At 50.6% G+C, this 25,450-nt stretch overlaps 1 long non-coding RNA gene across 1 annotated transcript in view; it reads right to left on the bottom strand.

Annotated features, from left to right (window-relative positions):
* Positions 1-24,522, bottom strand: part of LOC105859174 (uncharacterized) — a 60,079-nt gene extending 35,557 nt beyond the window's left edge. Inside the window, exon 1 of the long non-coding RNA XR_001148446.3 lies at positions 24,150-24,522. This is a non-coding gene — a long non-coding RNA (uncharacterized LOC105859174). The remainder of the gene's footprint in view (positions 1-24,149) is intronic.
* Between the last annotated feature and the right edge of the window lie 928 nt (positions 24,523-25,450).

Raw genomic sequence — 25,450 nt, 5'->3', positions numbered from 1 at the left:
AGAATCCCTCCTCTTTGGGGGAGATCCGTCTTTTTCTACTGAGGCCTTCAACTGACTGGGCAAGGCCCACCCACATTATGGAAGGTAATTAATCTGCTTTACTCCAAGTCTACTGCCTTAAATGTTAATCTCACCTGCAAAATAGGTTCACAGAAACATCCAGGATAATGTTTGACCAAATATCTGGATATCGTGGCCTAGCAAAGATGACACATAAAATTAGCCCTCGCAAAGACACGGACACCATGTGCAGCAACTAAGCCCAGATGGGGTGGGGAGTATGAAAAGGGCACCCAGGCCATGAGAAGTGGCTGCCCTAGTGTCCTGCGGCCCAGCAGCTGGGAGCCGAGCTGGCAGAGCCATCGCAGGGAGCTTCTCAGGCACTCATAAGACATGGGCAGTTCTGGTGGCCAAAAAGGGCCAGAATGTGACTTCATAAACCCTGGACCTTATATTCACCCTTGACAAGATTCTAAAATAGATTGCCAAAAACACCGCTTTAGAAGACCTTAGAAGAGAAAGTGGTGAGTCCCAGGAGCCAGATGGATTAGTCGGAGAGGTCACATCCAGCTAATCTCATTTTTTTTTTTTGTGACACAGTCTCAAAATTGGCAATACAACAAGCAGCCTGTCTAGACTCCAGCAAGGCGCCGGCAAGGAAATCCTGGAAGCCAAGGTGGAGATCTGTGCTCAGGAACAGTTAGTGATGTCAATGTTGCAGTTGGTTGCCTGCTTAGGAGTTCTGACTGGCGCCACCTAGAGGGCTGCTCTCTTCGGCCATGCTCCACGCCTCCATCCTCCGCCCCATCCTGCCCACAAACACAATGCAGACAGCGTGTCTGTCAGGTCTACCAATAACCCAGCCCCGGGAGGGATTGTGAATTCATTGACTCTTAACAGGATACCAGAAGACTTTGATGGGATAGGATGATGGCGTAAAGATTCCAAGATATGTTTTTAATAAAGAAAGCATTAAGTTATATACTTTTGGGAACAAAAAAAAATTCTCTGTAAGTTTAAAATATAAGAGATTTGTCTTTTGTAGCAGATATTAAAGAGTGAAAAATGTTATGGGATTCCATTATTAGCAGAGGTGTAAAGTGGCCACCAGCGGAGCAAAGGGTTCCAAGGTGTGCTAACAGGGTCCTGTATGGTGGGAGGGGTGGCCCCTTTCTGTTCTGGACTGATCAAGCCTTACCTGATGCATTTTATTTCATTCTAAGATCCACAGTTTTAGAAGGATGGAGCCAGCTGGGAATATTCAGAGGAGAGTGACAGTCAGCAAGGAGACCCGCTATAGGCGTGAAGCAGTCAAAGGAACTTTGGGCCTTGGGATGTCTCGGTGGGGCACGAAAGGGGGTAGTTGGACTGAAGTATTCGCTACCAAGGGGTGGGATATAGGTCAGAGGCTGGCAAATTTCCAACACACAACTGGTTCAACGAAAACCAGAATTTTCCAGCCATCAGAAGATGTTGTGGACTGCTAATCATCGAACGGGACATCGCAGAGTAGAGTCAAGAGGTTTCCAGCGAAGGTACAGGTGGTGGCTGAGTCTTCTCTAACCTGGGGGTGAGTCTAGGGAAGAAATGATAGCTTTGCAGAATGCTACGGCGCGTGCAGAAGAGTAAAAGCAATGATGCGGCTGATGTCTCCTGCCCACCTGCTCTGTGCGGAGTGCGCCAGTTAACACCAGCAGCAGCCTCTGACCGAGGCGTTATCATCCCCTATGTCGTGTGGGTGAGGACACTGGGGCTCAGGGATGCAAATGGTATTGCCCAAAGTCACAATCTAGTTAAATGGTGGGCTAGAAGTTCAAGCCCTGGTCTGCGAAACTCTAGTGATAAAAGAATCTGTGGTCTCAAGGAAAAGGCCAAGTAGGTTGTATTTAAGAGCATAAAACAAAAGAAAAAGTCCTAGAGAGAGAGACCTAAGTTGTTCACTTAGATAGTCCTTGTCTCAACCTGGTCCACACCTTAGTAAATGTCACATGAATAGAATATGTGGGTGAAAGTAAGATCAAAAATTGCCAAGTAAAATTAAAAAACACACAAATCCAGGGCAGAATTCAGGCCAAAACACTCCCAAGACAGCCAATCCTTTGGAGGATGATAATATGCAATTTGAGTTTGAAAGGTGCATAGAACAACGGCAAGAGTTGCCTGGAAAGGAACCACAAAAGGCGGGCCAGATGGAAGCCTTCCGGCGATGGGGGCAGAGCCGCGTGGCCAGCAGGAAGCTGGAGTGTGGGAGAACGAAGCTGTGTCTACAGAATGACTAGGTCTCACTGAGGACAACTGAAACTGACCTAGCAGACACCAAAAGCTCCGACGGAGGTGGCAGAGGAACCAAACAGGTCAAGCGTGAGGTGATGCAGCCCCCGTGGTGGGGATGTAGGGTCCTTCCCAGAAAACTGGGGCCCCCTCTGCTCCCACAAGCAGGAGGATCACACTCCACATACTTGCAATTGTTGACCATGAGTCAGAATTGTTGAAGATGAAAAGTGTATTGTTTGAAACCAGAAATAGATTCGACACACCTGCTAGCAAAATGTTGGATTTCTGTAGCTGCCAGATTTAAGGCACAGAAGCCAGCAATGAAGAATGCAAAGGGGACACACCGTGTCACTGTAACTGAGCGTGAATGTGTTAACCCTAGCCATGCACTGCATAATCACCCATGCGTGAGATAAATGAATGGAAGTGGGTCTTTCAAGTGCATTACCAAAAACAAATTGTTATGGTCTGAATTGTGTCACCCCAAAAATTCATATGTTGGAGCCCTAACCCCCACTATAACTGTATTTGGAGATAGGGGCTCTCAAGAAGTAATTACAGTAAAATGAGGTCACTAGGGCGAGCCCTAATCCAATCTGACTGGTCCTTATAAGAAGAGAATACTAGGACACAGACATGAGTGTATGCAGAAGAAAGACCTTGTGAGGATCCAAGGAGAAGGCAGTTGTTTACAAGACACAGAGAGAGGCCTCAGAAGAAACCAACCCTGCCGACACCTTTATCTTGGACTTCCAGCCTCCAGAACTGTAAGAAAACAAATTTCTGTTGTTTCAGCCATCCAGTCTGTGGCATCTTGTCATGGCAGTCCAAGCAGACTAATGCACAAATCACAACTACTTTAGTTTTTCACTTGGTTGCAAACTGTTGCAAAGCGTCCAGGTTTTATATCTCCCCCAGCCTGCAAGCGCTCAGAGGACACTCAGCCCACACGATCTCAGCCAACACGTGAAGTTTGAGTTCACAGAATGCTGTCCTCCCGGTGGAATCCTGAATGACAAGGAAAATGGTGTAGAGCCAAGGCTTGGACACTAACCACACAGGAGCACACAGATGCATACGCACAGCACCGAGCCAGCTAGGGGCAGGGATGGGGAAAAGAGCCCGAGTCCATGCTGAGCACCGTGACAAGCCCATGCTGTGGGGAAGGGCACTCACCATCACAAAAAGAAAGACCCCAGGCAGGTACTTCGGAATATATTAAGGCTGTGATATGCAGCAAAGAAAGAAAATTCCAAATGGGTCTGGCTTTTTAAAACAAGGGCATTTTCTTGCCCTTTGGAACTAGCACAATCCCAGCTGCTCATTGAGCTGCCTGTCTGGAATCTCACACATTTGCAAGTCAAAGTTGCTAATGAAGGACAAAGTCGATAATTCAAACAGACCCTGTGGTTTGGAAGTCGAGGTTTTTCTGCTTAATGTTCGATTTTCAAGCTCTTCTCTTGGAATAGCTTTTTGGGCCCATTGTACATTCTATGGGTGCTTAACAGAGTGACAAATTCCATGTAAGAGATTTTAGAGTTAGAGACTGTCAGGTGGAATGAGCCAGGTGGGGGCCTGGCTGGGTCAAAGGTGAACAGTGGCTTCTGACCAGGCTCTCAGGGTAATCCACGCAAAGGAATTCAGCTTTTGCAAGCATTGACACTCCCACACTCACTGGACCACCATTTCGCACCCCAATCCACCTGCTCCTCAAGGCCTTGCCCAAACACCACCTCCTTCACCAGCACCCATGGCAAATCCAGGGCGAGTCCCCGTCCCCTCCCTGAACTCCAGGTCCCTCCACCTGGGCCCTCTTCAGCACTTTCCCTCCCTCCTGCATGCACCCCCTGCTTCGGACTTACTTCTCCGAGGCTCTACGTCCTTTCTCCTGGGATGTCTTCCTGGTTTACCGTGGTGTCCATATCAGTACCTATACTATGGTGCTGAATTATAGATCTGTGATGTTTTTCACTTCACCTGAATCGCATTACTTTTCAATCACAATGCAGAAATATTTCTAGTAGTATATTCCAAAGTACACTGCCTCTTGTGTTCTTTATAATGTACGATGACTATCATGTCTGCCTTTCTAAGTACTAAGAACCTTCCATCCCGTCTGTTCAGGTTCTGTGCCTTCATGGAAGAGGGGTTAAAGTTTCCTGCACAAAATATCTGCACCAGGGCACACGAGAGCACGTCCGCGTGTAAATGTGAGCATACATAAACGTGTGCATGAGATGAGGCCGTAAGACGGACAGACACTACCTGACTCTCCTTGGGTGGTGGTCCCAGCATACAGCCCTGGTCTACAAAGTGATCTTCCTCAGAGGCTCTTTGTCTCGTGCATGAAAATGAAGCAGCAAAACCTGTGACTTCCAAACCACAGGGCTTGTTTGAATTATCTACTTATTCCTTTATTAACAGCTTCAATGTGCAAATTTGTGAGATTCTAGGACACACATTCCAGGGAGCAATGGATTTCTCTGGTTCTAAATAGCAAGCAAATTCCTTGTTTTAAAGGAGGCAGATTCAGTTGCAATATTCTTTATTAATTGTACATTACCAAACACTACCTGGGACTGTAGCTGTTGACCAGCAATGGCAAGCTGTCCATCACAGTGAAAGAGCCTGCATTGCCTCCTGGGTCCCCATGCTGCCAGAGCTGTGGGCCCTAGTCATCTGCATGGTCCCCGTATGGACAGCCTGGCTGTGCTGCAGCAGTCAGCAAGAGCCTCCTGTGCCCAGGAGTCTCCACATACGTTATTGGCGGCTGCCCAGCCAACATATACTTGGAGGAAGGAGGGAAAGTCTTCTAAAGGTGCTTCAGCAATTCTGTAATAGTCCTACTCTGTAATTCTCTCAGTGCTTGGGCAAGAGAAACTACTTCCACGCCGTGCCCACCCTCACACATGTCATGTTCTCCGGGCCCATCTGCACGGCCGGGGACCCAGGTGTTGCCATCTGTTCTGAGTTCTCAAAATTTCAGTGTGACATGGGAGGCCTGGAGTTTCACATTTCAGCCAGTTCCATCCTGCCACGTCTGTCTTGATTGTGGCTCTCACGTGTCCATCCCATTCCTTCCAGGCCAGGCCGGGCTCCTGTGCTGAGAACGACTTCTAGGAGGACTACAAGGCCCTCAGGGGGGCCTCACTGCAGTTCTTACCACAAAGTCATTATTCTAAAGCTGTGCATTCATCATTCTATCCCCTGCTCAAAAACCTTTAAACAACATACACGCACACACACATACAGACCCACATGGTGATCTGGTAGTCGGGGCTCTGCACACGGCCCGAGTCCCCCTCACTGCCACCTGCCGAGCCAGAGGGCCCCGGATGTGCCAGGGCCACTGCACTCTGCCTCCGACCATACCACTCCTCCTGGAGGGAATAATTTTCCCATTTTAAAAAATCTCAATCCAAATGTCACTTATCTTTCCCCCATATTAATTTATTCCTTCTCATCTTCTATCAGATTCCTATGTTTTGTCCTAAATTGTGTTCTTTAGGACACAACTGTGGTCCTGTGGAATTCTCCAAGAAAAAAAAAGTGGAGGGTTTCACCATCATCTACATTTGGCACATACTGCAAATTCTGTGCCATTTTGCATATTTTCAAAGCACATATTTGGATATTTACAATGCATGGCCCAAGGCTCTGAGAAGTCTACAGTTACAAAAATGTTTCTCTTGGATCATCCTGGGTTTCTCCATTCTATACTTGACTGCAGACCCTTTGGGGGCATAGCATTTATGACGGCCACACCACGCACTCCCTCACCTCCTCCAGTGCTGTCTTTGCAAGCATCACCATGTATGAACAACTGAGCCACAGGTCCTCTGAGCATAAAAACAGCAGAAAGGAAGTCGTAACGAAGTCTCATCGAAGTCGCTGCTTCCTATGGGGCAACTACAGCTGAGTGGGCTGCATGTTCCATTTCATAAGCCTCCACGTCAGTTGAGCTACCAGACTCTGAAACCTCTGACCTTAGTCAGCTTACCTTGGCTGGAGCCGGATCCATGCAATCCAGAACTCCTCTGGGAGCCGAGGGTTTAGGAGAGCTAGGGTGGGAACATGGGTGGGCATCGTGGCCCCTGGTGTTTCTTTATAACTGGACAGCAGGTTTCCCCCGTAAGTGGGTGCTCATTCGCATCGCTGGCCTGAGCCTGATGTCCCCACGGTAACAGAATATACCTCCAACTGGTGCTCACCAAGTCTATAAATGCCGAGATCAGGCCCTGAATAGGGAGGACCCTAAAGTGGCAGGACATGGGTGGTAAGAGAAGAATCTTGGACAAAAAATTTGATTTCTCAATCCTAAGAGATCACAGCAATGGGTGGGTAAATTAGAAAGGTTGTCCCAAAGCCCCACCCCATGGAGCACGTCCTCACCTGGGACAGAGAGTTCTTCTCTAGCTAGTCCTCCAGGGCCCCTGGATTCTTAGTTCTGGGAACAGGTGGGATGAGTGCATATTTCAGGTCTGAGCCATCAGTCTAGTGGAGCACCCAGGCCTCCTGCTGGCAGCCCAGTTTCTCTGTGGATCCTTCCAGCACATAGAACACAGCCCAGCACAGCGAGCCATGGGGCTGGAGGCTCTTCCATGGGAGCACAATCTCACTGCAAATTCTATCCCTGCACCTTCGTTTCTGTAAATTGCTTTTAAGCCACATTTCACAAATCAACATCTGTTGTTACACAAAGCGGTGGTGGGGAGTCCAAGTTATGAAAGGCAACTACATGTCATCTGGCGCTGGCCCCACCTTCCGGCATGGAGCCCTCCCCTGGAGGATCGGAGCATCCTCTGGGCTCAGCAGGAAAGGTGATAAGGCCCACCAAGACCCAGACCCACATGAGCCCTAGTGCAAGACAGACGCGTGCAGCCTCTTGCTCAAAAATAATTAGGAATTTCAACATGGTGACAAGCCGAGCCCTTCTGGGGGGTGGGGAGCGCCCTTTGGCACTGCACAGAGCTCGGGCCCACAAGGCTGGCACAGCCAGTCTCTGCCATGGGCCCACAGGGAGAGTGCTGGGGACTTCATGGTCTTTCTCTGAAGTCCTCAAGGTGGCAAGACAGAAGTACAGCATCCTGGAAAGACTTCCTTGGACAAGGGCTCTCAGTCTGGCCTTCCAGTGGCCTACCCAGATTCCCATCCTCGTGGAGTCCTGCAGACTTGGCAGCCTGTAACTGTTTGGTTTGACTTGATCTCCACACCAGGAGGGCTCGGTCTCCTTCTTGCCAGTTGCGTCCATTCCTACGGATGAGGTTATTTTCACTGATTGTTTATTTATGGCCCCAGGAAAATCAAGCCTATTTTCTACTTGGGCTGCTCGTCCACATTTCACGCTTGAGGTCAAATTTTCTCCCGGGGGCCCTGCCGGGCCTGGCCTGCGCCCAGCACTGGGTGTCAGCCCTTCCCGAGCTGACGGCCACCTGGATCCGTTTACGTGGGGGCTCTCCTGGGCTCATGCCTGAAACCCTCCCTCCTCTGCTCTGGCTCCAGTGTCCTCCCCAGTGTTCATTGCCTCTCTGCCCCATTATCCACCCGACCCCTTCCTGTTTCCATCCCATATTCTCTAAAAGCTCTGGGCTCCATCCTTTTGGACCCAAGGGAGTCTGAAAGGCAGGGGTGTCCTGCGGAAGCTCCCCTCCTCCATCCCACGTTCCAACTGAAATGTGCCCATTCCACCCCTCCCCCAACGCATACAACTTATAACCTTGAAATGTCACAATTTCAGCAGGAAGAGGTGGGCTACTTAGTAAATAGTCTGGGAAAATTTGCTGTCCATTTAGAGAAAAATTAGACCCCCTTCCTTATTTCAAATTATAAACAAAAATAAATTCTAATGGATTTGATATTTTAAACTTCAAAAATAAAACTATAATGTATCAGAAGAGAAAAAAAAAAGTGAGAGTATTTTTGTACTCTAAGGGTAGGAACAGACTTTCTAAGCAAGACAAAAACCTACGTATTAAAAGGAAAATAATAATTGCATAAAAATTAAATATTGCCACAACATAAAAGACATAATGAACAAAGTAAAAAGACAGGCTGGGAGAAAATACTGGCAGCATATATACCAAAGTTTAGCATCCAGCATAGTAGAAGAGCCTTTACAGAAGAACAAGTAAAAGGGAAGGGAGGAAGGGAGAGAGGGAGGGAAGGAATGAGGGAAAAAGTGGGCAAAGAATCTGAGCAGCAATTTGCAAAACAGCAATTGTCCCCAGAACAATCTGCTAGCATATATATATATAATATATATATTATAATATGATATAACATATTGTTTTTTCTAAATTTTTATTTCTGGATGCTGAGTTTAAACACTTACTTTTTTTTTTCAGTGTATAGCTAAAATTTTATTGGATTTTTGGCATAAAATTCTTGAGCAGAGAGGGCACATTTTAAGTACACACCCTAAAGGCAGAAGAATTCTTCTGAAGAGACCAGCAGTGCACGACTGCAAAGTAAGGTGGCTACAAAAATCATCCTACATAATATTATGCTTATTGTGTTATCCTAACGAATACATCATTCCAAATATTAAAGGAGACTCATTACATGAGACATTACTTATGCAGTTATCAAGCATTCACGGAGTACAAGGCCCGGAAGGAAACCAGCCTGACTGGGAGCAGCAGGCAGCTCTCGCGGTAGGAATGTGGGTATTATTTTCTCCCTTGTCTTTTCTTCCAAATCCCCACACCTGGCGTCATGACAGGTGCTGCCACCCGGATGCCAGCAGCGTCCTGGTGCTGTCAACCCTCGGGGGACACCTCTGTCCCCAAGCCGTCTTTCACCTGGCGCCTTAAGATTTTCTTTAGATAGTTCCTTAAAGTAACAAGCCATTCACTGCTCCTTTTTGTCATTTCCAAAGCATTTTTTTTTACATGGTTTCTGGTTGCTTCAAATAATGCCCTCAATTTTACAATAAGAGGATTATTTAAAAACTTAAAAGCTGACACTTATAGCACACTGTGGTGAGCTGGGGACCCGGGGCAGATGCATCCCCTGTCCGGCCACAGGGTGTCCCGGCCGGAGTCCGAGCTGCCGGGTCACATTTCTGAGACGGGCAGGGACGCGTGCACCTCCCCGGTGGCCGCCCGGCACGGGCTGCACGCAGCTGGGGCACTGTGTGTGGGCACCCACCCTGCAGGCCGCCTCCAGATCTGAGTCCTCTCTCCTCCGCCTCTGACTTTGAAGTCAGAGTTTCGCTCTCTTGACAAATACTCGTTGCTTAAGGCTACCCTTGCTACTAAAATAACTTTCCATGAAATACTCTGAAAGAAGCTTCTTGACTGTAAATGCTGCTATATTATAAGAAATGCCGTGTTTGTGTGCGGTTATGTCTTGTGTAACTGACTCCGCTGGGTTTTCGAGGTGAAAATTGCTCGTTTTTGTCATTTCCAAAGCCTGACATCTTTCACTATAATGTGGCAACTTCTCAGTTCTTTAAACTATTTTTTTCTTGAATTTCTCATGAATTGATGGTTCCTGTTTTTCTGAACTGTTTGTGGAACCCATGCTTCTGCTAGGTTCACAGTTGCCCTTATTCAATAACTAGGAAGCAAAGCAAATAGTTCCTGCAAAAAAAAAAAATGTGACTTTGCAGCCACTTGGGAGCTTCCGTGTTCTCTCTCTCTCTGCAAATCGCAATTTGGAGTGATGCGTATGAACCTCAGAGGGAAGGAAAGAAGCAGGAAAATGGCGATGTGGGTGAAAGTTCCTCCTGTCGGGCGAGGTTCTCAGAGTGAGGTCAGACTGCTGTCGTGCTCACGCGGGACCATGGCTTAGCCCCGGCCCTGGGCGTGGGAGCCCCAGACGGTCCCTGCAGGGGGACACGCTGTAGCCCACCGGAGCATGGATCATACCACATATAAAGATGAAACAAGTCTTTCCTCTTTTTTTATTTTTATTTTTTTAGCAAATGTAAAGACTAGATTTTGTTTTTTAATCTCCCATTTTCTGCAACTCAGGAAAAGTTAAAACAAAGTGAGAACACCGTCTTCGCTTAAATAAAAAATGATTTTCTGCTTACAGGTTGATCAGTCATCCATTACAGCAGATGTCTCTTGAGTAGCTAATCCGCACTGAGCCAACCTGGCACTCGGGGACCTGCTCCGAGGAGCCTCTTCGACATCTTCCAGGATGCACGCTGTGCCAGTCAGCCGGGGCTGCCGCGATAAAGCAGCACAAACACAGTGGCTTCCACAACAGGAATATCCTGGGCTCACGGTTCTGCAGGCTAGAGTTCTGCGATCAAAGCATCCTCGGGGAAGGGTCTATTCCAAGCCTCTCTCCCAGCTTCTGGTAAGTCCTTGGCTTGTGGCTGCTTACCTGCAGCCTTCACATGGCACACCCCCTGCGTGTGTGTCTGTCACGAAATGTCCCCTTTTTATAAAGACGCCAGTCCTGTGGGATTAGGGACCCACCCTATTCCAGGATGACCTCATCTGAACTCATTACATCTGCAATGACCCTATTTCCAAATAAGGTCACATTCTAAGCTGCTGGGGGCCAGGACTTCAGCATGTGAGTTTGGAGAGACACAAGTTAACCCATCACACACCCAGGGGCCCTAGAGGATGATTCACACACGTCTGGACTCCCACTCACTTTCTTTGTCGTTTCCTCTGCCCCCAAACTCGTTCCCCTGAAAGCAAGCTGTCTTCCCAACAAGCACAGGCCCTTTGCTTTCTTTCCACCAGCATCCATGTCTATGCTCAGAGGGAGTCACATTAAAGGTTGTTGAAAGCCGGGAGCTCAGGATCCTGCTGCTGCCGGAACAGCGCTCACCTCCGCAAAGACGTCCAGCCACCCTGGGCCCCCTGGTTCTGTGCTCGGACTAACCCCATGGGTGCTCCAGGAAGTCCCATGGGCCCGTGGGCGGCTCCTGGGGGGCAGCTGTCCATGCACTCTCCTGGGGGTGCTGCCTGCTCTGTCCCCGCTGGAGCAGGCAGGGCCGAGGGTGGCCTAGTGACTGCCTTGCCTGGAGCTCTGGCTCCCCCACTTGTTAGCTGGGTGGCCTCAGGCTCTGCTTCCTTTCTAAGAAATGGGGATAATCACTTAGGGTTATTGAGGGATTTAAAGTGTGTTAAATACTTAACACAATACCTGGCCCAGAGGAGGGTCTTGTAAAAAGTCAGCCCAGGCTACCTGTGGTGCCACACAGAGAGACAGCACTTGCTTTCACTAGCTTTGTTTTAAAAAATTCTTGACTTGAAAGAGTCTTTGGAAGAAATAAAAAATTAAAGTAAAACATTCTGAGCTTAATTCTTTTGAAGACCCAATCTCTGTTTCTTCTTCATCCCTCTGTTTTGTAAATACACTTTGGGTGTCAAGGCTACCCTTGTGAAGCCCACGGTGTCCAGATCACTGCTCTCTTTTCTGGCCGTCAGATTGTCACCCTAGGGAACAGAGTCCCAGCTCCCCGGGAGCTCATCTAGGAACCAGGCTGACCCTGGAGCTGCGCTGGGGAGACCACACACAGTGCCTTCCCCATGCGCAAGGGCCGGCCCCTCCACCCATTAAAAAAATTGCAAAAGTGTAAAATTTAAAGAAAAGTTTAACATTAAAAAACCATTGTGACAACTTTCGTGGAAAATAAGGGAGAAAAGAAACAGGCCCGTCCCTCTTTGCCTACACTGCATTTGCAGAAAGAAACACCGCAGGGAGATATGAGAAGCTAAGAACAGGGCGATGGAGGGAACTGGATGGGAGACGGGGGCGGGCGTGTGCTTTTCATTTGTGAACCTTGTTCAGAAAAATGAAAGCTGGATATTTCTTTCCCTCATTCACCACATTTGCGGGTTAAAAGAGACCCTCCGGATGCTCATCTCGAGAGATGCTGAAAAACGTCAGCTGCAGGAGGTCGGCAGCACCTGCCGGGAGAGCCCCTGGCCAGGTGAGTGGCTGGCGGTGTCTGCCGTGGCAGGAGGGTGGTCCCCAAGGCTCGTGGCAGAGCTTCTGGGGGGGCTCCTTGAGGTCCTGGGAGAGCTACTCGGGCAGGGATTACAAAGAAAGGCGTCTTCCCCTGGAAATAACTCATTTGCAGGATCCCAGTCTGCATGTGGTCTTGGCAAACAGGACCCAGCAAAGCTGGATGTGTGCAGCCCAGTGGAGAACCTTGGGTGGAGCTGGGAATTCCAGCTCTATCTCAGGCTGTGTACCCTCAAACTCTCAAGAGCCTCAGTTTGCTTATCTGCAATATGGGCCAATAGTGCCAACCCCCCCACGGAATGGACATGGAGGTTAAACAAGGTAATGGACACATACACCTGGCCCACAGAAGGCGCCCCATAAATATAGCTCCTCCATCCCCTTTCCCTGCTGCCAGGAGGCCCTTTCAAACTTGAGTTTATTCGCTACATGCAGTTTAAGCAGTGAGGCTGATCTCTCGTAAGTTCTGCGTGAGATATGCATTAAAACCTCAAACATGAGAACAAAGAGTTCCACTTTTACGCCAGCCGAACACTGAGAAATTGGAATGATCTTTTGAATCAGCTTGCTCAGGTCACTCTGAGACTCTCTGTTTTCTGAAATATGAAGAATAATTTCTATGTCAGTCAGATGGTCCATTGCCTGCCACTGGCTTTTAATTTTCACAGAGAATGGAAGAAGCAGAGTTAGAAGATTCTAGTAATTTTGACAAAAACATTACAAAGTATGGGGGAGGGGATGCACTGAGATGAGAGGGGCTGAGACGCGCTGAGATGAGAGTCCCCTGTGACAAATCCAGGCATGAACGCAGCAGATGAAGCACTCTTGGGACAGGTGAGACAGTCACTGTGGACGAGTCATCTCCCTACCTACCGGAAACCTCCCCTCCCCGGTTTGCAGTCACCTCTGCTGCTGCTGGGTGGCAGTCTGCACTCACTCTCCGCCTCCCCTCTCCCCTATCCCCTCCGCGTGCAGACTCTGAGCAGCCTTCTGGGGACTTCAAAGCCACCGCTGCCGCTTGGGGACAAGCTGAGCCACGTGTATGTCAGGCCTGGCTCAGCAGTGCCAGCTTGAAAGGCTTGTCTGAAGGGAACCAAATACATGTACCCCACAAGCTGAGGATGGGACTAGGTATAAACAACTAAAACAACAATCCTGACAACCAGGCACTCGGACGCTAGTATCTGATTAACAGCCGCCCTAGAGTGAGCTGGCCTTGCCAGAGCCGCCCTGCGCTTGAGGATGGAGGGAACAGAGAACAGCAGAGGAGGACAAGTATCTCTCAGAAGAAGGCCCACAGAGTGTCTGAACCATCCCTGCCTGCTCGCGTGGTCCCGGGGTTCACTATCGCACATTTGATTGTGTGATGTGTTCCACCGTCCCCTTCGCCCCATCAGTGACACTTGTGCAGCAAGGGGAGCTACTTGTATGCAGCGGGGTGCCCGAGAGTGTCGGCACACTGGCAGCCTCGAAGGCAGTCTCTAGTGGAGCGCCACCAGCCTCTGCTCTTGGTCTGCACGGACCCGAATGGTCTGGCGGAGATGCAAAGGGGGCTGTAACGTGTAGGTGGCATGAAGTGTCCTGTGGATGTTAGAGAATGTGCGGGCCAAAGCTAAAAGACTACACTGAGGATGATGTAAAGTTCTACGTAGGTTAAAAGTGTCAAAAACAAACAAAAAAGTCACCCCCTCCAATGCAGAGTGAGTGACTCGATGTGGCTTTGCGGCGCGTCCCCGCAGAGAGAGGCAGGAGGTCAGCGGGCTGCGAGTGCGGCGCTGGTCCACGGGAGGGGTGTGGCTGCCAGGAACCTCAGCCTTTACCCAGGACGAGCGAGGTTGCTGTGCTCCCCTGGAGAGGGACAGTGGAGAGCCGCCGCGTCCACCAGGTGCACAAAGAACCTTCCCAGGAACCTCGAGAAGAGGAAAAGCTTGAACACAAGTGGTGATGCTGTGTTCCAGCGTGGAAGAAGCCGGGCACAGGCTTTAATTCAACAGTTTCTGGACAGAGAAAGTTCGTGGACGTGTTGAGTAATGACCATCATGCCGATCGTGGCTTCAGGGGGCCGAGCTGGGTCCACAATGTGGCCGTGCGGGAACACAGGCTTGGGCTAGGCATGGACCGTCTTCTCCGGGGGCTCCTGCAGCGGCGGGCTGGGCTGTCTCGAGGGAGGGGAAGGCCGGGCTGTCCGGAGGGAGGGGAAGGCGTCGGGATCACACAGCCCCCGTGGGGAATCCAGCAGCTGGGGGTGGGGGATTCCATGGTGGGAAATGCCCTTCACGCTCAGAATCCGTGATACAGAGTGAGGAGCGTGTAAGTAATGACAGCGACGCCAAGCTGGATTGCTGAGCACCTGCCGTTGTGGGTCACCTCACCCAGGCCATATAGAGGTCAAAGAGGACCCCAGACTCCCTCAGGGCCACACAGCTGGCAAGAGGAAGCTAGGACGCGGCCCCGGGGACTCTGCCTCCCGGACGGACCTTGTGCCAGCCGCTGACTTCCCCAGAGCCTCTCGGGCTCCCTCTTGATGTCCCCACACCGGGTGCCAGATCCATGCAGGAAAAGCAATCTGACACACGGATACACACTTCTCCCTCCTCTCTGTCCCTGCTCAGGCGTGCTCCCATCAGAGTGGCCTTCGGACCACCCACCTGAGCGGCCCCTCTGCCAACAGCCCTTCTCACAGCCACACCTGCCCATCGCCTGCCCCTCAGGTCCCAGTAAGCATCTGTTGAGTGACGAACGAGGAACCAAACGCGTGGACAATGGACTCTCTTTCCTCTAGATGTCCGGTACTCTGTAGCTACTGCCGTCCCCGGACGGACGCAAATGAAACTCAGAGACGGCATCGTGGAATTCCTCGGATGCCGCAGTCAGAGTAGCTAGGTCACTGCTGGGATGCAGACCTGGGGCCCAGAGAAAGGCTGCTATGGTCAGAAACAAACAGCAAGAAGGCACCAGTTCCAGCAAAGAATAGCTGAGACCCATGAATACCTCCTATCCTACTATACGGGGCACTTTCCTAAGAATTTTTCAGGCAATGATTCTTTTCATCCTCAGAACGACCCTCTGTGGTAATTGTTCCCGTATTCCTATTTTACAGATCAGGAAACTGAGGCCAGTAGGTAGCAGTGAGTCGCGGTCAGAGGTGAGGCTCAGCCCACAGTGGCTTCGTCTCGGTGGCTCCTGGCCTTCCCGAGGGCAGAGGCTTCACCACGCCGGAGCAAACAGCGCTGAGCCCGGGGAGGAGGCAGGCACAACATGGCAGAACCAGACAGGGGTCTCCTGGGGAGGGACGGCCCCGAGTCTGGGCCCGCGATCCTGCACACGTGGGAGAACACGGCGTGTGCCGGACACAGCTCGTGCGTGCTGAGGAGAGGCGAGGGGAGGAGGCAGGTAGGGACGAGCCCATGGCCTGCATGTGTCTCGTCAGCGGCACCTGAACGTGGTTTAACGCTTCTCCCCTCAAAAGAGTCAAAAGACAAGCTGGGGGGGGGGTGGCAAGACCAGGACAGGAACCAAGCCTGAGGCTTCTTCATGCCAATCTTGTAAGTCCCTGGAATGGCTTTACACAAACAAGAACAAGGAGGTGGACCCCCATGCAAGAAAATTCGAGCGCAAATGCCACAGGCCTGGACGGTCTGGCTGGGTGCGCCCCTCCCCTGAGGCCCTGGCCCCAGGGAACCCTCAGCACACCCAGCAGAGGTGCTGTTGCAAGGCCCTGAGAGCCCACTGGAGGTCTTGTCCCCCAGAGATGGGGACACTGAAGTTTCCACTAATGGCCACTCCTGGCAGGGGCCAGGGACCCCCTCCTGACTGACTGGCTCAAGGCTCCTGGCCCAGGGGCTGTCCACTGCGGAGAGGTCACCAACCCCGCTGAGGACCCACCAGAAGCCACCACCTGCCCCACAGAACCCCAGGGGCTTGATTCGGGCCTTTCGCCTTGTCAGGGTGATGTCCTGTCTTCCAAAGCCACCCAGATCAGGAATCCGTGCTCTGTATCTGCACTGTCCACCCTGGTAGCTACTCCCCACGTGTGGCAATGGACATTTCAGTTCAAATGAAGTGAAGTGAAATTTTCAATTCAGTTCCTAGTCATAGCAGCCACACACTCTAATTGCTCAGTGGCCACGTGTGGCATGTGGCCCCTGCATTGGACAGCCCAGATCTAGAACATTTCCATCGTTGCGAAGGTTCTGTTAGACATCGCTGCCCTAGGGGGTTTGGGAAGCCTCAGGAAGACGCCATGTGACACCCCCCCAAGTCCCCTGAGAGTTTTCTGTTTCTGCCTTTTCTCTGTCACTACTGTTTCTTAGCCCAGGCTGGGGGAAGTCCAGCCACAGCCAGCAGCAGGCAGGACCAGGCATGGGGAGGGTGACCCCATCAGAGCCTGCTGGGCTAGGTGCTCACACCACAGCTGAGAGAACAGGGACACAATTCCAGTAGCAGCAGAGCCTACGTACGGTCAGGGGACAGACCACGGGAGGTGCGGTCCCCACCTGGCTGGAGCAGCTCCTGGAACCCCCCACTACATTGAGTCTCCAGGTGCCAAAGTGACAATGGTAGTGGCCACCTCAGACAATGGGTGCCCCGCCCTGATCTCCTGGTACCACCCAAGCCCAAGATTGTCTGATGGCACCCAGAGCCTTGGGGCAAGCAAGGATGCCCAGTGAGGACAGACTCTGAATTTTCCCAGAGCAAGGTGGAGAGGGTGCGGTAAGGGCAGGGTGAGCTTGGAGCAGTTTTAATATAATTTAGAGAATTAGAGAATAAAGGCGTGGCACATTTTTGATGCCTTAACATTGTAGACTGCGATCCACACCCACTAAACAAATGAGTGGAGTGCGGTGGCAGATCAGTGCGGGGGAATGCAGGATGATGAACCACGAACAGAGACAGGGCAGGCAAGCATGCTCTGAAATCCGCCCATCAGTCCCACAGCCACAGCAAGTGCTGAGGGTGTCGTAGCTCGCAGACACACAAGCAAGCCAAACCCGCCCTCCCAGAGGCAAGATCTAGGGTCACGTTCCCTGCGTGTGGCTGTGGAGGAGGGTCTACAGTTCAGAAGCCACCCCTGAGAGAGCAGCCCACATCCCCCATGGCAAGGCCCCTCTGCCGTTGCTCTCTGCCCTCCCAGGGCCTGCTTCTGCCCTCGGCACAGAGCGTGGGGCCCGTGACATCTTCAGGGGCCCGTGAAAATGTTTTAATTTTGATTTATTTTAAAATTGGAGGAAAACCATGAAAGAAATGAAAATGAATAATACATCATCATGAATCCAGCCTGGGTGACATTTATCTTTCTGACAAGCCAGTGATACTATGCCTTTTTCATGAGAAAGTGGTCCATGAGGACCAAAGCAGCTGGGGTCCCTGGGAGTCAAGACAAGGTCGTGAGCTCTTGTCCCCTTTACCAGAGACCCGAAAAGCAGCTCCACCCAGAAGGGACCCTGATGCCCTGACAAATGCTCCTAGTTGACCTACAGATTGATATTTTCCCCACCTCCCTTCTGCATCACACAGGGTAAACTCACTCCCAAAATAGTCCTATCTCCAGGAAAATTGCCCAATTGCTCAAAGGCCTGTGACTGTCTGCCTGTTCTACCATCCTACCCTCTTCTTCCTTCCTCCAAGTTGTCTTATGGCTTCAAGAAGGCTGCTGGAGCTCCAGTCATCACCTCTGCATTCCAGACTGGAGGAAAATGGGGTGGAGGGGTATAAGGTTAGGCCTGTTAGATGTCAGGCTCCTGTAAAGAGCTTTCCTAGAATCTCCAGCTAACCCCTTCAGCCAATAGCGTTCATAGGCCACCCTATCTGTAAAGGAGCCAAGGAAATAACATTGTTTTAGATGCGGCGTATTGCTGTCCCTGACGACGCAGGGTTTGTTGTTGACAACACAGGAAGCAGAAGAGAATGGATAACTAGCGGTCTGTACCACAGAGCACTGAAGACAACGAGGTTCATATTTTGTAGCATTCTGTGTCCTGTGAGTGGACCCAGGGACAAACCACTTAGCTCCTCTGTGACCAGGGTCTCCTCTGTGAAATGACCGCACTGCTCCCACCAGAAGTATCAGGAAGGGTACCAGAGAGATTGTGGCTTCAAGGACTTTGAACAATCTGGAGGAGGATATTCAAAAGGACAGAAATCGCTTGTTGATTTTTGTGTTACGATCCAACAGGGCTTTTTTTTTGTTTTTCATTCAAGCATCTAGCGAACATTTCTCATTCACCCAATGCAATAACAGGGACAGTCCAAACACTGTCTTGCTCGTTGAGTGTTTACGAGGGGCCAGGCACCGCTCCGGACGCTTTGCCCCTGTGACCTCGCTCGGCTCTCGCAGAACCACTCGCGGCAGAGTCCACCATTATCATCCAGGCTGCTCAGAGGAGGCACTGGGAACACAGAGGAGTTAAGGACGATGCCCAAGGTCACACCGCTGGCAACCAGAGGAGCCCAGCTTTGAACCAACTGGCTGGCTCTCCGGCCCCAGGGATGTGGGGGTGAACTGGCAGGCAAGGTCCCTCCTAATTTTGTCTTTCTGGTGAAACAGATACACGCCCAATTACATAAGGCTGTCACGAGTCCCCCAACTCCGGCCATCAGCGCCCTTCCCCCACCGGGAGGAACACCAGGAATCTCAGCTATGTCTGGGCTCCTGACTCAGCCCTTGCCTCTCTGCCAGTTTTCCCAGAGTCAGGACCATACCCTTGAGTCCCAACGGTGCAGTGAGGAAACTGCCCAGACCTGACTTCAAAATCTAGGCTGCCTTCCAGCAGAGAGGGAAATGACTCTTTGCTTAGAATTTTTAGAAAAGGTTCAGCTCCAAGGACATGGAGTCCATTCACATAATTCAATCTGACCAAAAGCCAGAGAAACTGAAACTGTCACATTCCCCTGTTATCTCCCGGCACAATCAAGACCAAAAGGGCTCATGAGGGGGTGATGGGTTTTGGGGGGAGGGTGTTTGCTGCTATTCCACCTTGGACCTAAGTCCCCCCCTGTGCTTTCCTTGCTCTGCATCATATCAGGGCCTTGTCTCACTCCTCCATCTTCCTCCTCCAGCAACTTTATGGACAGGGTTGGCCAGTGAAAGATGTTGGCTGAAAGGGTCAGCTGGGGATTCTAGGAATGGTCTATAACACAGCTTAACCTTTTGCCCTTTGCCCCAACTTCCCTCCTTCCTCCTGTCTGGAATGCAAAGGTGATGGCTAGAGCTCCAGCAGCCTTCTTGAAGCCATAAAACAACTTGGAAGAAGGAAGCTAGTGCTAAGGATGGCAAAGCAGGCAGATAGATGAACTGGCTGCTTATGGACCCTTGCCCGGGACAACCTGCTTCCTGTCTGAGAACAGGACAGCTAGGGGAAGAGAACCCTTTTTCTGGATGAAAGAAAGTAAGCCTGATTCTTTCTGGAGCCACTGCTATTTTATAAATTTTCCTTTTATATATTAATAGCTGAATTGATAGAAACTCATGCATCTGTCTCACACTCTGTAAATTATTTATGCAGTGAGAACAGCTAATACATTTTCTGCCATCATTAAAAATTCCAAGATTTTTAAATTTGAAAAAGGACAGGATGGAGAGAAAGGCTAAAAGCCGCTGTAGCGGAAGCCCTCACTTGCAGGGCATCACTCCTGAAAGCAAGACATAAGCAGGAAAACCACGATGGATAAGATCTGCCATCGCCCTTAGCTTTTCTGAGGGTTATATTACACAAAATGCAATAACATCTATTTTTTTTTAATCAGAAGGAATCTTTTGAGACCAGCCAAGCATCCTTCCCACTCCTCCTTCCTGGGGGCCCAACTCCCTTCTGATCTGTTGTTGGCTTTTCCTTGCCTGAGCTCTGTGATCTAACCAGAACCCTCCAGAATCTTCGGGGAGCCCAGGCCCTGCCCTGCAGCCCAGGGCCAAGGAGAGCACTGCCCCGCACACAGCACTGTGGGCAGAGGAGTTCTCTGGATTATGGTACCTGGGGCTGTTGCAGGAAAAACTCCCCACAATTTTGGACCATCTGCAATTGACAAACATAGTACAGACAATTCTCAGCATCCAAAGCCTAAACAAACACCCACAATGGAGACATATAAAGCATCCAATGCTTCGCTTTCATAGGCCAATCCCAGAGAAGGCAGAGTGATCAAAAGGACACAGTGGTATGTCTCTTGGACCCAGCAGAACGGGTGTGTGGATCTGGTTTCTGAGTCACTGCACAGTCCTGAGTTTTCTTTAGAATTGGCAAGTAAAGGCCATGTTATGTTCACCTTGGTTTAAGTTCTAAGTGTATCTTATTTAATTTTTTTCAGTATGAGTCATCTCCCTATACTGTGATGATTTTCAAACAACCAGAATCTAGATGACTCGAAGGTGACTGTAGCTGGCTTGAGACAGGAAGCGTGAGTGCAGAATCCAGCTGCTTCCACCTCGGGGCAGGTCTGAGACCAGCAGTCCCGGGCTTTCTGGCCCGTGACCTCGGTCTGCCTGGATTGCACACAGAGCCCTCCTGATCTCCTGCCCTGAGCGGGCACAAGGGGCTCCCCCGTCGTCCATGCATTCTTCGGAGCTGTGCCAGGATTGCTAAGGAATCCTGGGCCCTCGAGTGAGCCGAGTGACCTGTCATCCTTCCAGCCTTCCAGGGTGGGTATGTGTGTGGGCGCGAGGGGCCGGTGGAGGTTACCGGAAATGCACACCAAGCTACTACCGTATGGTTGGGGTGGGAGGACACCAGGGCTGTTCCAATTGTGATGATGTTGAGGACAATGACGATGATGATGACATCTGGAACCCCAGGTCTTCCTGGAGAGAGCCCAGGCGGATCTCCCATTTACCTAATGAATAAATTTCCTACGAATGCAGACATGCCATGTGGAACTGAGGACGCAGGAGGGGTCTCACTTCGGGGCATGAGAGTCAATTCTTTATGGATGCCCTTCGGGGCAGAGGGACCCAGGTACAGATACTAAAGTGTCAGGTTGTATTTCCGAATAAATGAATATGTACTTAATAGTCACTGTGTCTCCTCGTAACTTGTGTGCTAATCACAGAATCTTCCTAAGCACTCCCAAGACTGGTGCTGTGATTATCCCGACTTCGCAATGAGGCAGGTGAGACAGCGAAGAGTTAAGTGACTTGCCCAACACAGGGGGGAGCTCACACATGGCGACTGGTGGTGGGGACAGGGGACAGGTACTGCAGCAGAAACCTCTGGGCAGGAGGCAATGACAGCCCAGGTCCAGGTGCTGAGGAGGCGTGGAGAGTGACAGCCAGCGCCAGCAAACCACGGCCCAGTCCCTAGGCCGAGGGCACCATGACAACAGGACACTGTCCAGCTTCCAAATGTCACCAAACTGTCAGCATTTTATTTTTTGCAGTAAATGTCCTTTTACCATAGATTGCTTCCCACTTTACCCCCTGTCTGCTTCCACATTGAGAAGCAGCCCCTCCGGTAACGGGAAAACATGACAAGGCAGCAAATCACGGGTTAATCAATGCTCTATTTCCAGGTGTGCACATGGCCTGATTTCTGGCCTTTTTAAATGACTCTTTCTCCTGATTACAAAAGTGATAATATCAGTGCACCACAGGCTTTTTTCTCACGGGTAAGAAGTGACTCGACTCCCAGCGTCTACACAACTGCCCGAGTTCCACATGAAGAACACACTCAGTGTCTAGGATAGAAATCAGCCGCCCCAAAACCATTTCCTACAGCGCGCACAAAAGGATTGAACGGAAAGACACAGGGCCCGGTGATAAGCCCACGTCCAGGACTGGCGCCTTCTCTGAAGTGGGGAAAAGAGAGCTGGTGTCCACAACCCTCTGATGCCCCATCTAGGGCAGTACGCCTTCTGCAGGCTCTGGTCCCCATGAAGGTGTCATTTCTCTGAGCACTTACAAAAATCACTCAGCAAGAGAGACAAACAGGGCTTGTCTCCCACCTTGGCAATGCCTGACGCTATGGTTCTTAGCCTTGGGACAACCGCGGCCTGTATTGGAACCACAGGATCTTTCTTGAAAAGGCCATGGCGCTAACTTGAGGGCGGCAAGCCCCAGATGCCTTCAGAGGCCAGGTAGAAACAAGAAGCCAACAGAGCTAGTACTGATGGGGTCCCCCTACATCCAGGCCCTGTTCCATGCACTGAGTCCTCGCGGCAGCCCGTGGAGGCAGCTGGTGTCATGACCTGGAAGCCCGAGGCTTCGAGAGGCTGAGCCGCAGGACTTGGGGCAGCCAGCCTGGCTGCTAAGCCGCCCCTCTAATCGTGCTATCCAAGCTTTGTGGCATCAGGGTGTGTCAGGGCCTGTGATCCGGAGAACGTGAACCCCACCCAGAGTTATCTCAACACAGAAAACAGCCCTGGGAGGCCACACACAGCTAACGGGGGAGGGATGCAATCGGGGCTGCACCAGGCTGCTGCACCCGAGCTGTTTCATTGATTAACACTTTTCTCAACATGCATCTCATTTTATTTATAAGAGGAGTAAAGGTTCTGAGGAGGTTCCCCTTCCTTGGAATCTTGCTCTCTGATTTTAAGCCGACTTAATCTTCCCACCCGACGCGTCACAAGCAGAATGCCAACGCCGAAGCTCACGCCACAACTGACGCTCCCGCCCAATCCCCAGCGAGGGTGACGTGTAAGCAGAACATCACAGGACACTACATGCAGCTTCGGCCTTCCAGCCCTTGCTGAACACTGGAATTTTCATTTAACAGACTGCATGCTCAACCCGTTCCCTAAAGGCAGAACCCAAAAGCCACCAACATCAGCCGCAGGATGCATGCCAAGCGCATAGTTCCTGACGTGGAGACGGACCCTTAGCACGGGGGACTCCCAGCCGCCGCCTGGAGGAGTTGGGACCTAAACTGGGAGTCGGGCACCCACCCAGGGGAGGCATCTAAAATTGATGTTCACCAAAGTTCAAACAGCCAAACCTTTCTAGGGGGCTGGCCAGCCACTGTGCTGTGCTCGGAGGCAGACCGAAGTTCTCTTAGAGGCTCCGATTTTAGAAATTGGGTGCTGACTCATTATTAGCCCAGGAAGCCCACACACTCAAATGACTGTACTGAAAAAGCTCCCTGTCATGCCTGCCCACTGGTGTGCTGCTTTTTAAGCAAATTCGAAAAAATGTTTATCATAAGGTATTTGTGACATTTTAACCGTTTCATTTACAGTAACTAGAACATTTAAAAAAAAAATGTTTCCTGTATTTTACTTGACAGTAAAACTATTCATCAGAATAGTAACAGCTCGAGAAATACCTATCAAGATCAAAGTCAGGCCTCAAGGACTCCGTGGCCCCATCCTCAACCCTCCCCAGCCCCCCAGCCCCAGTCCCCGGGTAGTTTTATTTTCTTTCTGATTCCACTGCAGTATGTGGCTTTTAGCATTAAGGAAAAGGAAAGGGCATAAAATAAGCTCCTGGAATCATTCATGAGCTTTCAGAGAAGGGAGCCAGAAATTCTGCCTCTGTATTGTATTTCTTGCACTGAAACTGGGCAGCGGGGACCACGCGGCCAGAAATGGCTCAGGGGCTGCCTTTCCTCCACCTCTGAGAAGCGGAAGCCAACCCAACCTCAGCACCCCTGGGGGTGCACAAGTGCACCCACTTCCATCTCTGAATCTCACTTCGGCTTCTTGAGAGGAGTCTCAAGCAGCTCCTCTCCCAGTCAAGCAGCCACGCAGCCTCTTCCAAGACAGCACAGCGCACACCCAGCCTCTCTCCGCATTCTCACAACTAACGCCTGAGAAACTCCTCTGACAGCCGGGCTGAAATGCAGGCACCGCGGGGGGTGGGGGCAGAGGGAGCCACTTTTCCAAAACGACAGCTCTTCCAAGCCCAAACGCAGCGCAGTGTCCCCTCCAGGACACAGCAGCCTTGCCCACAGCCCAGACTCCCAGGCAAACTGCAGCAATGAGCGTGAAAATGACAGAAACATACTCACCAGGGAGAAGCTGGTGGCGCCACCTTCCCCGGGAACGGTGCCGTGAAGCTCTGAAGACGGGCATTGGCCCAGGCACGGCTTGCCTGGGATGTCAGTTTGAAATTTGAAAAAAGCAGTCAGTGACCATACAGTCACTTATTTCCCTCCATTCCCAGTGATGTCCACACGATTAAGACAGAAAAAAAAAAAAAAAGGCGCACACCTCAGTCCTCATTCTCATTGGAACGAGATGACTCATGCTGACTCACAGCCACCACTTCCTCTCCCGACATTCTCTTCATGCCTGTGAGCCCGGCTGGTGCGGTTCCCAGGGTCCCTGCAGCCTTCCTGGAAGGACAGCCTTCCTGACCCTGGCAGAGAGACCCACACTCTGTCCCATCATGGGACCCAGGGATCGCCTACACAAGGGAAATGCTTTATTTAGGAGTCCTGAGAACAACTGGAAATTAAAATGCATGAACCTTGTGTGCATTTGAATTTCAAATGCACACGGAAATTCTGCAACGTATTTCATGTATGAAATTCTTGCTCTTTGCTAGGCACGTCAGGGGAGGGGGAAGAATGAGGTATTTCCTTATTCATTAAAGCATTTGGGTTTACATTGCCCTGATAATAATACCTATCTTAGTGCATGTTTTCTTCTGCATGCATTCCTCTGATACAATGATTCACGACTCTGCAATCATCATCTCTTCAAAGCTGCTTATTAGGTGGGTTTGCGCCCTGTTGGTAGGCTTAAGTGGCTTACATCTTTTCTATCCATCTTTCAGACTTCAAGAATATGCTAGATTCAAACAGAAAAGCCCCAAGGAATTAAATGAAAGGACATCTATCTAACTTTTAAAAATTGCTGATGAATGTTTGTTTGCAAGAACCGAGAGCAGCCTCTGCTTCCCAGTTTTCTTTTGAATGATGCAGGGGGCGGGGCAGCCTTCCACAGCCTCCAGCATTTTTAAATTATGAGAAGTACTGGGAGAGAGCAGAGGCCATGTGATGCTCCCTGGCCTCCTGGGAAGCCACAAGTAAGTGCTGCTGTGATTGCATTTGGCCGACTCACGGTTTCTGGAGGGTGACACATGCGAGGTCCACATGAATGAACGTTGGTGCCCTCACAGCCTCTTTGTGACTTAGTACCTGATGCTCTGCAGGCCATGATCTGACACCCCTAAAAGGTTATAGAGCAAATAAAGAAATCACATTTTGGAGGAGGACAGAAAACCCAGGCGGTGCAGAGGCACATCTCTATGCTGTAGACTTTGCCCTGGAGGGATCATTTACAGCTGGATTTATCCTAGGGAAAA

This window comes from Microcebus murinus, chromosome 3, assembly GCF_040939455.1.
Source record: "Microcebus murinus isolate Inina chromosome 3, M.murinus_Inina_mat1.0, whole genome shotgun sequence".
Taxonomy (NCBI): domain Eukaryota; kingdom Metazoa; phylum Chordata; class Mammalia; order Primates; family Cheirogaleidae; genus Microcebus; species Microcebus murinus.
This window is presented reverse-complemented; position numbering and strand designations above follow the sequence as displayed.